Source organism: Plecotus auritus (assembly GCF_963455305.1).
Source record: "Plecotus auritus genome assembly, chromosome: 1".
NCBI classification, from domain to species: Eukaryota; Metazoa; Chordata; class Mammalia; order Chiroptera; family Vespertilionidae; genus Plecotus; species Plecotus auritus.
In genome coordinates, this window is record NC_137770.1 from 107700144 (window position 1) to 107714287 (window position 14144).

Here is a 14144-nt window from a genome sequence, read left to right on the forward strand (position 1 = left end):
CCTCAAAAATCCCTGCCTCTGCCTCTTGCTAGCTATGTGACCTGAGTCACTGAACCTCTCTCAGCATCAGTTTTTTTCCATTTGTAAAACAAAGCTTATTAATAGGACAGTCCACATATTGGGAGAATTAGTGTGGATATGTGTAAAGTACATGGCATAATGCCTGGCACATTGTTAAGTGCTTTATAAGTTTCAGCTCTTATTACAAAAATACTGTTATTATTACCCAACCAGACCTAATACTACCCTTCATACTGTCCACCCAAGCTGCAGTTAGTATAGGTCATATTAGTGATCTAGATCACTGCTCCTCAAAATTTTAGTGAACAATCAAATCTCCTGGAGAGCTGCTTAAAAAACAAACAACAAAAAACCTTTATGAGAGGATCCAAGATGGCAGCATAGGTAAACACCTAAACTGCTGCCTCGCACAACAATTTCAAAACTACAACTAAAAGACAAAACGTCTATCACCCAGAATCACAGGAAAGCTGGCTGAGTGGAAGTTCTACAACTAGAAGGAAAGAGAAAACAGCATTGAGACCTGCACAAGCACTGAAAAGCTGAGGTACGGAGGCGTGCGAATCAGGCTGGCGGCGGGCGACTGGGAGCACTGCTTTTTTCAACCCGAAGGGAGACAAGCTCCCGATTACTCCAAACTCCAGTTTTTGGGGAGACGCGGGGGACCCAAACTCCTCTGGGGAGAAGCTGCACTGTCTGCCATCAGGTCGGAAAGTGAGGGTGGCTTGCTTGCAGAGCTGCGCACAGGAATAATTGTTTACTGCGCTGGGGCAAGGGACGACGGGGTCGGAGACACAGAGCTGGCTAACTGGCTGGCAGCCATCGCTGTTTGCCACGCCCTAGCCTAGTGACTTCCTGAGACCCCGCCCCGCACAACCTACAAACCCACCCAAGCTCCAAGCAGCAGCTTTAGCATATGAATGACCTGCCCTATCGCAGCTTAACCTAGCAAACTTGCAGCCCTGGTCAGACAGCTCCAAAACCTGCAAACCCCAAACAAAGAGGAGAAAACTGTAGTTCTCGCTGTAGCTCCTGCTGGGTGGCCTCAGACAGTAGCTGACCTGCACCCCATTGGAGATCCAGAAGCCAGTGTACCTAGTGGTCAGTGTGAGAAACCAGATTTCAACTCCTCACATCCATAAGTGACACATTCAAGAGGCAGACTCAGTGAGCACCAAAGCCCCACCGAAACAAGTCCTGCACCATAAGCGTGTCTCCAACGCAGCAGTTCTTCCATTATAGACACAGTGGGTCCTCGCAGCCAATTGGCCTGGAGGTCAATTCCTCCCAGTGTACCAACAGCAATCAAGGCTTAACTACACCAAGACTTTGCACTCAGCCCACAAAGGGGTGTACCAAGAGCATCCACCTCAGGTGATTGGGGAGGCTGAGCTACTGGCCCCTATAGGTCACCTACCACACAAAGCCACTCCATCAACACAGGGAAACAGCCAAAATGTGGAGACAAACATGACACGAATGAAAGAAATGGAGGAAAGCAAACTACTGGACAACATAGAGTTCAGAACCACATTTATAAGGTTACTCAAGAATCTTCTAAAAACCTCTGAGGAACTTAGTGAGACCTTTAAGGATCTTAATGAGAATGCCAAAAAGAAAAAAAAAAATGGAAAAGGACCAGTCAGAAATTAAGCATACACTGTCTAAATAAAGAATATACAGAAACTCAACTGTAGATCAACATACCCCAAGAATCAAACCACAGATCTGAAATATGAGGAAACAAAAAACACCCAACCAGAAAAACAAAAAGAAAAAAGAATCCAAAAATACGAAGATAGTGTAAGGAGCCTCTGGGACAACTTTAAGCGTACCAACATCTGAATTTTTGGGGTGCCAGAAAAAGAGAGAGAGCAAAATATTGAAAACCTATTAGAAGAAATAATGACAGAAAACTTTCCCTACATGGTGAAAGAAAGACTTACAAGTTCAGGAAGCTCAAAGAACCCCATACAATAGGAATCCAAAGAGGACCACACCAAGACACATCATAATTAAAATGCCAAGGGCACAAGACAAAGAGAGAATCTTGAAAGCATCAAGAGAAAAACGGTTAGTTACCTACAAGGGAGCACCCATACGACTGTCAGCTGATTTCTCGGCAGAAACTATGCAGGCCAGAAGGGAGTAGCAAGAAATATTCAAAGTGATGAACAGCAAGAACCTACAACCAAGATTACTTTACCCAGCAAAGCTATCTTTCAGAGTTGAAGGTCAGATAAAGAGCTTCACAGACAAGAAAAAGCTAAAGGACTTCATCACCACCAAACCAGGATTACATGAAATGCTGAAGGGTATTCTTTAAGAAGAGGAAGAAGAAGAAAAAGGTAAAGATAAAAATTAGGAACAACAAAATGACATCAAATACATACCTACCAACAAGTGAATCTAAAAATCAAGTGAATAAAAAATCTGAAGAACAGAATGGACTGGTGAATATAATAGAATCAGGGACATAGAAAGGGAGTGGACTGACAGTTCTCAGGGGGAAGGGGGTGTGAGGGGTGCGGGAAGAGATTGGACAAAAATCTTACACCTATGGATAAAGACAGTGGCGGGGGTAAGGGCATGGGGTGGGGTGGGGAATCAGGTGGAAGGGAGCTATGGGGGGAAAAAAGAAACACCTGTAATAATCTGAACAATAAAGATTTATTTTTTTAAAAAAAGATGTATGAACCTTAAAAAAAAAAGAAACCTTTATTTTTGATAAGTTTCAAATTTACAGAAATATTGCAAAGGTAGTACAGAGAGTTCCCATATACCCTGTGCACAATTTCCCATACTATCTTATGTTGGTATGGTGTATTTGTCATATTCAATGATTATTGATAATAATGTTGATACTTTATTCAGATTTCCTTAGTTCTTCCCTATTAAACTTTTTCTGTTCTAAGATCCCATTCAGAATACCACATACACATTGTGTAGCATATCCTGTAGCTTTCAAAACACAAGTTACTGAAACCCAGATATTCTAAAGAGAGGAGGTATGAAGTAGGGACCCAAGATTTACATTTCTAACAAATTCCCAAAGGTTGCTCATGGGGCCAATCAAAAAAAAAAAAAAAAATACACTTAAAATAGCATTGATCTAGATTCTAGACTCCAGGCCTGTGCTGTTCAATACAGCAGCCAATAGCCAAACGTGGTTATTGAGCATTTGATGTGTGACCAATCCAAACTTGATGTGCTGTCAACAACAAATGGGATTTTGAAGATTTATTTCAAAAAAAAAAGAATGTATTAAAAAATAATAAGTTCATATTGATTACATGATAAAATAATAAATTTATTTCACTTGGGGTTTTTTCCCCACTTTTATCATGTAGTTAACTTAAATCTTCAAACTTACACAGGCGACTGGCATTTATTTCTATTGGATAGCAGTGATCTGTGTTCTGGGCAGAAGGGCAGCATGAGTTATCACCTGGGGGCTTGTTAGAGTCAGATGATTCCCATACACATTCAAGTCTGAAAAGCATTTAGAGATGTCAGCATTTGACAGTTCTGTTCCAAGAAAAAGCTTTATCAACAGCAAAATGAAACTGCAGGATATTTACTAAATCAATAAAGTCAATAAAAGTAATAGTAATAGGAAAATAGCCAAATCACTGCAAAGCCATCCACAAATGAGGATGTGGCACAATTAGACCATTTAACAATTGAAGAAAAGAAAAACCACAAAGATAATGGCCAAATGGGTTCCTCAAAATAGCATGATTTAAAAAGCAGGATTTTAAGTACAATGATGCCATGTGGTACCATCATACCTTTTCACATCTGATTCATTCCACAAAATAGTGCACATTTGCAATTTTTGCAACATATAACTAAAACTGTTATAAAAGTTTAAATCCACTTTCCTCTCCCACTATTTATTATAAAATTATAATACCTGTTTTAGGGAGATTCGCCTTAAGCTTTCCCTAGTACAAATTTTCTCAGATAAGCAAAATATTAGTACTACCATTTAATAATTTTAGACATCACTATATTCATTGTTTTAGTCAACTTAAAATTTTTATTAGCCTTTTGTTCTTGGAAATGTCAACTACATAACTTAAAGTACTTAAATTTTTTAAGCCCACTTTCTATCCACCTTTTACAAAAAGCACTCAACAGATACTTTCTAACTAATGGAAGAAAAGCCAAGTGATTAACTACAAATAATATGTTGTTTTTCTACAGCATTTGCTATGATCTCTTGAACCTTACAAACAACTGGTGTAGTAAGTAAAAAAAATTTAAAGTTACATGCCCTAGCGCATTTGTCTGGGTAGATAGAGCGTCCTGAAGGATCCCGGGTTCCATTCCGGTCAAGGGCAGGTAGTAATTGGATCCCCAGCCCCATCCCTGGCAGGAAGGCAACCAATGGATGTGTCTCTCTCACTTCAATGTCTCTCTGTCTCTCCCCCCTCCCTTCCACTCTCTCTCAAAAAAAAAAAAAAAAAAAAAAATCAATGGAAAATTGTTCTCAGGTGAGGATTAACCAAACAAATATATATATATGTGTGTGTGTATATATATGTCTTACCTAATAATAGACAAACACGTAAATTGACCGTATCTCCGCTACACCCACAGCCAATCAGGAGTATGCAAATTAACCAGACAAATATGGTGGTTTAATTTGCATATGCAGGCGCAGAGGGCTAGGAGGGGCGGGACACCTGCTATTGTGGGGGGGGAAGGGGGGGCAGGGGAGGGAGCTACAGGAGCGGTGCTCCGCTGGGAGCGAGGACTTGCAGCTCCCAGATGGCTGGGAGCGAAGCCAGGGGAAGGAAGGCCTATTCTTGCGTGAATATCGTGCAACAGACCTCTAGTATATATATAAAGTTACGTAAAATATTGACTATACGTGGACAACTACTAATGACATTGAGTGAGTTAGTAATCTCCAACTACTATGATTAATATAGTATAAACAAGTCTATCAACAAAGACTGGGGCATATACTATGTACAAACACACACATACACAATCTGTTACATTATTTTTTCCACAGAGAAACACCTCCAGAGCAGTGGAGCTACATGCAACCATGGGTCACACATATGTGCCCAACCTGTCTGGCTCTTGAGGCTGCATGACTCCGAGTCAAGTCTTTACAGCCTGCTCTTAGGCACTGCTTTGGGCTCCCTAATTCATGCTCTGAAACGTTTCCAGGACCATTTTTAAAACAAAGAGAAAGAAAAATACTGACAACAGCCAGACCAGAAAAGGTACAGTAAGATGACCCATTCTTTAATACACCCTCTTACAGAACAGGTAAAGACCACTGAACATGGACAAATACATCTCCAGGCCACCATTTCCCAACCTTAAGTATGAAAGAGACATAACAGGGGACTAGATACTTTTTGACAACCTTTCACTGTAACATTCAGTCTTCCAAGCTCTCACCTTTAAAAATGAGTGGGAGGCCAAAACCGGTTTGGCTCAGTGGATAGAGCGTCGGCCTGCGGACTGAAAGGTCCCGGGTTCGATTCCGGTCAAGGGCATGTACCTTGGTTGCGGGCACATCTCCAGTAGGAGGCATGCAGGAGGCAGCTGATCGATGTTTCTCTCTCATCGATGTTTCTAGCTCTCTATCCCTCTCCCTTCCTCTCTGTGAAATATCAATAAAATATATAAAAAAAAAAAAAAATGAGTGGGAGAATCTAAACCAGACCCCAAGTGACTCTTCATTCAATTCTCCTTTCTCTACTATAACCTCCCCTTAGCAGTATGTGCATAAATGGTCAATAAAACTACTTCCATATGTCATTTTTACCCATAAAGCAATACCAGTGTTAACAGCCTTTACCCACAACAAGCACTTCACTTGGAATGACATTTGAACTTACATAAAGGTATATGCTTTTTACATTTTGCTTTTTTAGCCTTTACAACTGTATTTAAAACTGCTGCTGCAGCCAGAAGGAAAATATCACACATCTCTAAAACTGAAGGCCCCGCCAATTTCCCTGGATGTGGACATTTTTTCTCAGAGGGTCTACAATAACTTAAGATACAACACATACAGGTCAGTTGATTGTCTTGGAAAGCAATCAAGGACCCTAAGATGGGAGGAGGTCAGCAAGATTGTAAAAAGGATGTCTTAAATTCAAGGACTCTGAGAAGATACATCCCAGAGGAGTTGGAAAGTAGCAAATACGCATTCAGCAGGGGCGGGGCACCTCTAAAGACTGCAAAGATGCAAGTGCCCAGTGTAAGATCAACAGTCCCCAGGTGGGCTCCAAGGGTGGGCGGAGGTTTAAACACCCTACAACAGACAGCAGTTATGGGCAGGCGGCGAGAAAGGAGGGTGGCACCAGCCACTCTTTAACACACAGAGACACACGCGCGCGCGCGCGCGCGCACCAGAAGCACACACCCCGACACCCTCCTTCCTGGGGGTGGGGCGGGAGCTGCCCTCACACAGGAAGCCAGGAAACCCGGGGGTCAAAGGAGCCACGACTTCGAGCTATTTAAACCCTCTCGCCCACAACAGCCCCTCTACCCCCGCGTCCAGACCCCTCAAGGCGGCGCTCCAGACCTCACGTCGCGTGCACCTCGGCACCTACACGCCTCCCGCACACGCATTCCCCCCCCCACTCCGCAACCCTCGGCGGGCGCAACTGCGACCCCGGAGCGTCTTTGTGCAGCGGCCCACCAACCTGCCCTCCGTCCGCGGGATCCTCGCCCACCATCTTACCGAAGACCCAGCGGCCTCGCGGAAGCAGTGCCCTCTTCACCCCGCTCGGGGGCTGCGGGAGGCCGAAGCGAGCCTGAAGGGCTCTCACACAGCACCGGCGGGGTCCCGCAGACTAGTCTCCGCGGGAGGGTAAGTTCCAGGGCACGTCAGAGCGCGCCGGCGCGGGGGCGGGGCGGATGGCTCACGTGACTGTGGGGCGGGGTCATAATCACGTGATGGCCCGGGCAGTGCGAGGTGAATAGGCCTCTGCTGATACAGGAGCGGGAGGGGGCAACCGAGGGAGGTCGAGGGACAGACGAGGGAGCGGCCCTGTACGTGGGAGTAAGCACTTGGTAAACAGGGAGCGGGAAACGCTGAGAAACAGTCGTGGGGAAAATGAGGGAAAGACGAACGGGAAACGGACCGAGCGCTAGGGTGGCAGGAATGAAGCCTAGGAAAGACAGTGGGGCGGTGGGCCTTGCGCGCTCGTCCTCAGCCCTTGCCTGCTGGGAGCTGCTGCTGAGCGAGGTCAATTGTTCAGGGGCCTCAAAATCCCCGGGGGACTCGGGAAAAGTGTCACATGCTACCTCAGTGGGACGAAGTGGAACTCTGTAGACATTGAGTCCATTACCCGGCCCTTGCGGAGCTGTCCTTTGCCGGAGCCGCCGGAGCAGAGCGCTGGCCAGCTGTTGACACTCGGGGCTCAGGAGGCCCCTGAGGACCAGGAGCGGTGCTCCATGGTCGGGTGGCTTCAGAGCAGCATGACCACTCACTCGTTCATCATTCAGCCATTCACGGAGCCTGCTGTGTCCATGCCCCACGGAGGCTGCAGTGTCATTGCCCCAAAGTCATTCCAGTTTGCAGTGTGGCAGCCCAGAATCTAGAAATCAGGCGTTAAAGGTTTTTCATGGTGATCCTGTGTAGAGTTCTGCTGGATTGGAAATGTAGAAAGAGACCTGGCTTCTGCCCTTGTCACTTCACTCTTTTCCACCTCAGCTATCAAATGAGCTTGTTGACTGAACTCAAGGGCTCCTTCTTCTAGTTATAAAATTAAATAACTGAAAAACAACTGATAAGTATTAGGACTTCAGAAACAACTCATTCAGTAATCAACTGTTGATTGTGGCTATTATGGTGCCGGAATGAGATTTTAAATTTTAATAATGGGGGTTAGGGGGAACAGCCAAGATATGATTCAAGAGCCACTCCCTAGAATTAGCTCTTTTCTGTTCTTCACCTCATACTTGAAGATGCTATTGTGTCTGGCTTTCTTATCACAAGCTGAACTCCCAATTGTTCTTTAAAGGCTGCAAACAACTATTGGCAAGATTTTAAGAGCTGTACTTTACCACCTTCTTACAAAATTAAATATAATGGAGGGCTAAAGTTTTAGGATATTCTCCTGTCATAAAGGAAAAATACTTAAAATAAGCCTGAGACCGCCGAAACCGGTTTGGCTCAGTGGATAGAGCGTCGGCCTGCGGACTGAAGGGTCCCGGGTTCGATTCCGGTCGGGGGCATGTGCCTTGGTTGCAGGCACATCCCCAGTGGGAGGTGTGCAGGAGGCAGCTGATTGATGTTTCTCTCTCATCGATGTTTCTGGCTCTCTATCCCTCTCCCTTCCTCTCTGTGAAATATCAATAAAATATATTTAAAAAAAAAATAAGCCTGAGACCATACTATATAATTGCACTTGCTACCACCCTTTCCTTGGCATCAATAGTCTTTTCTGTCTCTCTGTTTCCAACCTGTTGCCCTTTCTATTGCCTTGTTCATATACTGAGTATTGCTGCTGTTTGCTTCTGAAACTTTTTTATAGAATCCCTTGTGATCTCTTTCTAGAACCAAAACAAAGGCAGACTGTAAAAAGGAAACTGTGCCCTGATGGGAGGGAATGTGCTGGTAACCTTATCTTCCCCACTCTCCAAACCTGAATTAGACACCCTTGCTTTCAGCAACAGTTTGTATATACTTGTTGATCTTCCTGTAACCCTACTTCCTACTTCATAACCTAATCTCAGATGATACCACAATGCCCACAGTATGCTGATCACTATCAACAGCAGATGGAGTCAAGTAAAAAGAGCTCTCACCCAAGTGTGTTGTTTTAAAAGGACCTGATGGGGAGCTGTACAATTATATGCAACATTGACTAGTTAGTTTTTAAATAACAGTGGTAGCATATGACTGGCCCCTGTGCTCAGGATCTCAGCAGTTCAACTTCAGGATATTGACATTCAGCTGGCTTCTTATGAAGTATCAAAATGTACAATTCAAATGTAAGCTTCACAAAAGCAGATATTTTACTTTGATTTGTGTGTGTGAGAGAGGTTATATATTTCTCAAGTGCCTAAAAGCACTTGGCATGCAGTAGGTACACAATAAATTTCTGTTGAGTGTATTTTTAGTGAACATGTAGTCTGTAAATTGCTGAATAAACTTATCCTGCTTCCTTCCTAATTCTTTAATAGGTAGCCCATTTTTCTTTGTGCATTTCTAAATGAAAAAGCATAAAATTATATCTGCCATCACTGCTTTGACTAGGCTATAGAGAAAAGGGATGCCGGAACCGGTTTGGCTCAGTGGATAGAGCGTCGGCCTGCGGACTGAAAGGTCCCGGGTTCGATTCCGGTCAAGGGCATGTACCTTGGTTGCGGGCACATCCTCAGTGGGAGGTGTGCAGGAGGCAGCTGATCGATGTTTCTCTCTCATCGATGTTTCTAACTCTCTATCCCTCTCCCTTCCTCTCTGTGAAATACCAATAAAATATATTAAAAAAAAAAAAAAAAAAGAGAAAAGGGAATTTGTCAGTATCTATCAAAATTTCAAATGCATATGTACTCAACCTCTGATTTCACTTCTGGTGGTTTATCCCACAGATATATTTTCACAAATGAGAAATTATAAGGTCTTTCTTGTATTGCTGAAAATAACAAATTATTGGGAACAACCCAAATATCCATCAATAGGACACTAAATTATGATATATCCATACATTTGAATATGTGCTATGTACTAGTAGCTGTTAACAAAAATGACAAAGTTCCTTATGTTTTAATATTAAGATCTCCGAGATATTTTTTGTTGTTAAATGAAAAAAAGGGCAGGAAAATGGTGCAAAATAATGTATTGGCTTGTATATGCATTAAAGTAGGACAAACTAATTGTCGAGGTATAAGAAATCAGATGGAAGACATAGGAAAGACTTTTCACTGTTTTCATATTTAAACTTTTGATATTCAAAACATGAGAATGATTTACCTCTTCAAAAAATATTTTTTAAAAGTTAAATTTAAAAGTTTTCTGGCCCTCGCTGGTTTGTTTCAGTGGCTAGAGCATCGGCCTGCAGACCAAAGGGTTCCAGGTTCTATTCTGATCAAGGGCACATATCTCGGTTGCAGGCTCCCACGGCTTGTGCAGGAGGCAACCAATTGATGTGTTTCTCTCACATCGATATTTCTTTCTGTCTTTCCCTTTCTCTTCCACTCTCCCTAAAAAAAAAAAAAAAAAAAAAATCAATGGAAAAATATCCTCAGGTGAGGATCAACAACAACAAAGAAAAGTTTTCTCATATCTCTGCTTTGTTATTAAAACATTCAGGCTTCAATTTTATCAAATACTTTGCCTGATTACATTATGAGTAAAAGGTTAGCCAGTACATATATCAGAGAAACTTTTTAAAAATCCAGTTGTTTTCATCAAGTTCAAATTGAACAATATCTATTCCTTACTGTACTAATTTAGGATCCAGGTACTACATGTAAATTTTCAAAAGTATTTTTCTTGAAGTAGAGCCTTACTTGAATGAGTTTTAACAACTTAGATCCTCTGTTTTAAATAATAAGATCAGAATTTCATGGGCCATTTGTTAATTTCCTATAAGATCAAGAAAACATATTGGGCGGGGGCGGGGGGGCGCCCCCCGGGAACACTGAAGGCAAGTGTTTCTGTGTGTGTACCTGTTCATCTGCCTACTTTGTAATGTCAACTGCCTCCGTTTCCATGGGTTTCACAGATACTCCAGAAATGACTTTGCCTAATATGTTTCAGTATTTGATTATATTTATTAGTGAACTTAATTTACAAAAATCTCAAAGGGAATTATAGACAGCAGTCACATTCAAATTTACATGACACCATCTCTTTAAGGATTTTTGTGTTTTTTTAATATATTTTATTGATTTTTTTACAGAGAAGAATGGAGAGGGATAGAGAGTTAGAAACATTGACGAGAGAGAAACATTGATCAGCTGCCTCCTGCACACCTCCTACTGAGGATGTGCCCACAACCAAGGTATATGCCCTTGACCAGAATCAAACCTGGGACCTTTCAGTCCACAGTCCTACACTCTATCCACTGAGCCACACCAGTTAGGGCTCTTTAAGGATTTTTAAAAGATTTATTGATTTATTTATTTAATCAATCCTCACCAGAGGACATTTTTTCCATTGATTTTCAGAGAGAGTGGAAAGGAGGGCAGAAGGGGAAAGAGAGAGAGAAGAGGAGAGAGAGAAACATCTATTTGAGAGAGAGACATTGATTAGTTGCCTCCCACACAGCCCTGACCTGCAAACCAGGTATGGGCCCTTGACTGGAATTAAACCCTCAGGCCAGTGCTCTAACCACTGAGCACGCCAGCCAGGGCTTAAGAGCTTAAGTAATGTTTTCTTGTGCAATCTCATATTTTTGCTGTGTAAATTTACATCATTTTTTTTTACAGTTACTAAAGACAAGTGCAGGTATAAATAATTAGGACTAAAGGAAAAATTGCCACCTTGTAGACAGCACCTGGGAAGGCACATGGGCATTCCTTAATTATTGTCAGCTGAACCCAGTGGCATAGGCAAAGCCACGCCCTGGGAACACGCCTTGACAAAAGGGCAAGGGTGTTGTCAGCTTGACCTTCATTTCAGCCTATGGAGTGGGGAAGTGGTTTTGATATCTAAATCCAGCCTAGCACCAGGAATGCTCAGGGCCTACTCAAGAATGCAAATAATCTGCTTTTCTCTTGACCTTTTGGTGAAACTTCCTGATATTTGGGATATAAAATAAATTCGATGGATTGGCTCTGGGTCCCTGTCCCTGTCTCTCCATCAGAAGAGGATGGTGGTCCCACCCTGTCCCAGCTTTTTCCTTCTATCTCTGTGTCTTGTCTCTTTTATTTCTCAATCCCCAGCCACCCCTACTCAGGAACTGGACCCACTCTCTAGCCGTGCTGGACACAGAAAGAGAGAAATACCTACACCACTTGGAGCTTTTTTCCAAAAAGCTATCTAGCCAGGTCTGCCTAACACAAGAAAATTAGTAATTTGCCTTAAAATTTAAACTATATAATTAGCCATTCAATAATTCAGATATATTTTAATTGATAATTTATTCTGCTTATCTCCTTTAAATATGCATTCATTTTAGTTTTATTTATAACTCAGACTTAGATATAGGCACTAAGAAAATGATCCTAAAATTAATAAAAATCAATAATCAGTAATTCATTACTAACCAATTTATACTGCATGAAAAACCTTTTATATTTGTCACAACTAGGCAGTAGTGCAAAGTTTCCATATGAAACATAGGTAAGATAGAAATAATATTTCTTGATTTAAAAATAAAGGTATTTCTTTAACTTTGGGAATAAGGCAAGGTTATCTGCTTTTACCACTTCTAGTCAGCATTGTACTGGCAGTTCTAGAAGGTCTCCAACAGTAAATAAATTTGTAGATAAAACTTGTTATAAATGTAATTTAGTACAGTAGATAAAACATCCAAGAAAACACATTGCGCCCTGACCGGTTTGGCTCAGTGGATAGAGCGTCGGCCTGCGGACTGAAGGGTCCCGGGTTCGATTCCGGCCAAGGGCATGTACCTTGGTTGCGGGCACATCCCCAGTGGGAGGTGTGCAGGAGGCAGCTGATCGATGTTTCTCTCTCATCGATGTTTCTAACTCTCTATCCCTCTCTCTTCCTCTCTGTAAAAAATCAATAAAAATATATTTAAAAAAAAAAAAAAAAAAAAAAAAAAAAAAAAAAAAAGAAAACACATTGCTTAAATCCATGATTTGGTATATCCTTTTGAATGGGAGGGGTAAAGGAAATAAAAACACCTAGCCCAGTGGTCGGCAAACTGCGGCTTGCAAGCCACATGCGGATCTTTGGCCCTTGAGTGTGGCTCTTCCACAAAATACCACGGCCTGGGTGAGTCTATTTTGAAGAAGTGGCGTTAGAAGAAGTTTAAGTTTAAAAAATTTGGCTCTCAAAAGAAATTTCAATCGTTGTACTGTTGATATTTGGCTCTGTTGACTAATGAGTTTGCCAACCACTGACCTGGCCCAAAACCTTGCATTTGGTAGGTGGTCAGTAAATGATAAAGTTTACGTTTTGTGGAGCTTTTTCAAATCTTAGTAAAAAAGTAATTTGTTATAAAGTAGTAGAAATAGACCTTTACAGCTTTATACAGGTAGGAGATGAAAATATACCTCTCTTAGTTTGGTTTCCTCTAGAAGCTGACCTTGAGGCAAGGATTAAAGTGCAAGAAGTTTATTTTGGAGGTGATGGGAGTGAGGAAATGAGAGAGGGAAGAAGGCAATCAATAAAGAGTGCTTAATTGAGTCACTGTGAGCAGTTGGAGGTTAATCCCACTAGGGAAATTCTGGGAGATAACCTCTCCTATTTTCAAATAAAATTGAGCAGCCCTAAGCTCAAATACAGACTTGACTTTGTGGGATTTTCAAAATATACAGGATGTCCCCAAAAAATGGATACACAATTTAGCATCTGATAGCTCAATTTTGAAAATGAAATTTTAATAAACACTGCCTTTATAATTATTCAAAGTGTGTGAATACATTTTGGGGGCACCCTATATATGTGCAGGATGGACCTGACCATCATAATCATTTTCCTAAAGATTTTGGATGAGTCCTTCAGCTCCACAGTAACAGGTGCCTATCACCCATTTAGCTGAGCATGTGAAAATTTAGATGGTTTGCAGTGTACACATGTACTGCCAACTCAAACTAATAATCCTGTATAATAAAAGGCTAATATGCAAATCAACCAAACAGTGGAACAACCAGTCGCTATGACGCACACTGATCACCAGGGGGCAGACGCTCAATGCAGGAGCTGCCCCCTGGTGGTCAGTGTGCTCCCACAGGGGGAGTGCCACTCAACCAGAAGACTGAGCTGGACTCATGGCTGGCAAGTGCAGCAGCCTCCGTAGCAGAGCTAAGGATGTCTGACTGCTGGCTTGGGCTCGCTCCACCGAGGACTCCCGAGGGCTCACGGACTGCAAGAAGGCACAGGCGAGGCTGAGGGACCCCAGCCATATGCATGTTGGGGGCAACCAGGCCAGCAGGGGAGGGCCATTAGGGGCGATCAGGCAGGCGGGCAGAGGTGGTTAGGGACGATCAGGCGGGCAGGGGAG

The 14144-nt window shown here is 42.5% G+C and overlaps 1 protein-coding gene across 6 annotated transcripts in view; it reads right to left on the reverse strand.

Annotated features, from left to right (window-relative positions):
- Positions 1-6897, reverse strand: part of ARHGAP12 (Rho GTPase activating protein 12) — a 189685-nt gene extending 182788 nt beyond the window's left edge. For 3 of the 6 annotated variants that reach the window (XM_080657368.1, XM_080657367.1, XM_080657365.1), the window contains exon 1: positions 6740-6877. The gene's annotated coding sequence lies outside the window, so the exon portion shown is untranslated. Of the gene's footprint in view, positions 1-6739 lie in introns of all 6 variants that reach the window. The other 3 variants (XM_080657364.1, XM_080657363.1, XM_080657366.1) reach the window with 2 other exon arrangements.
- Positions 6898-14144: the final 7247 nt, after the last annotated feature.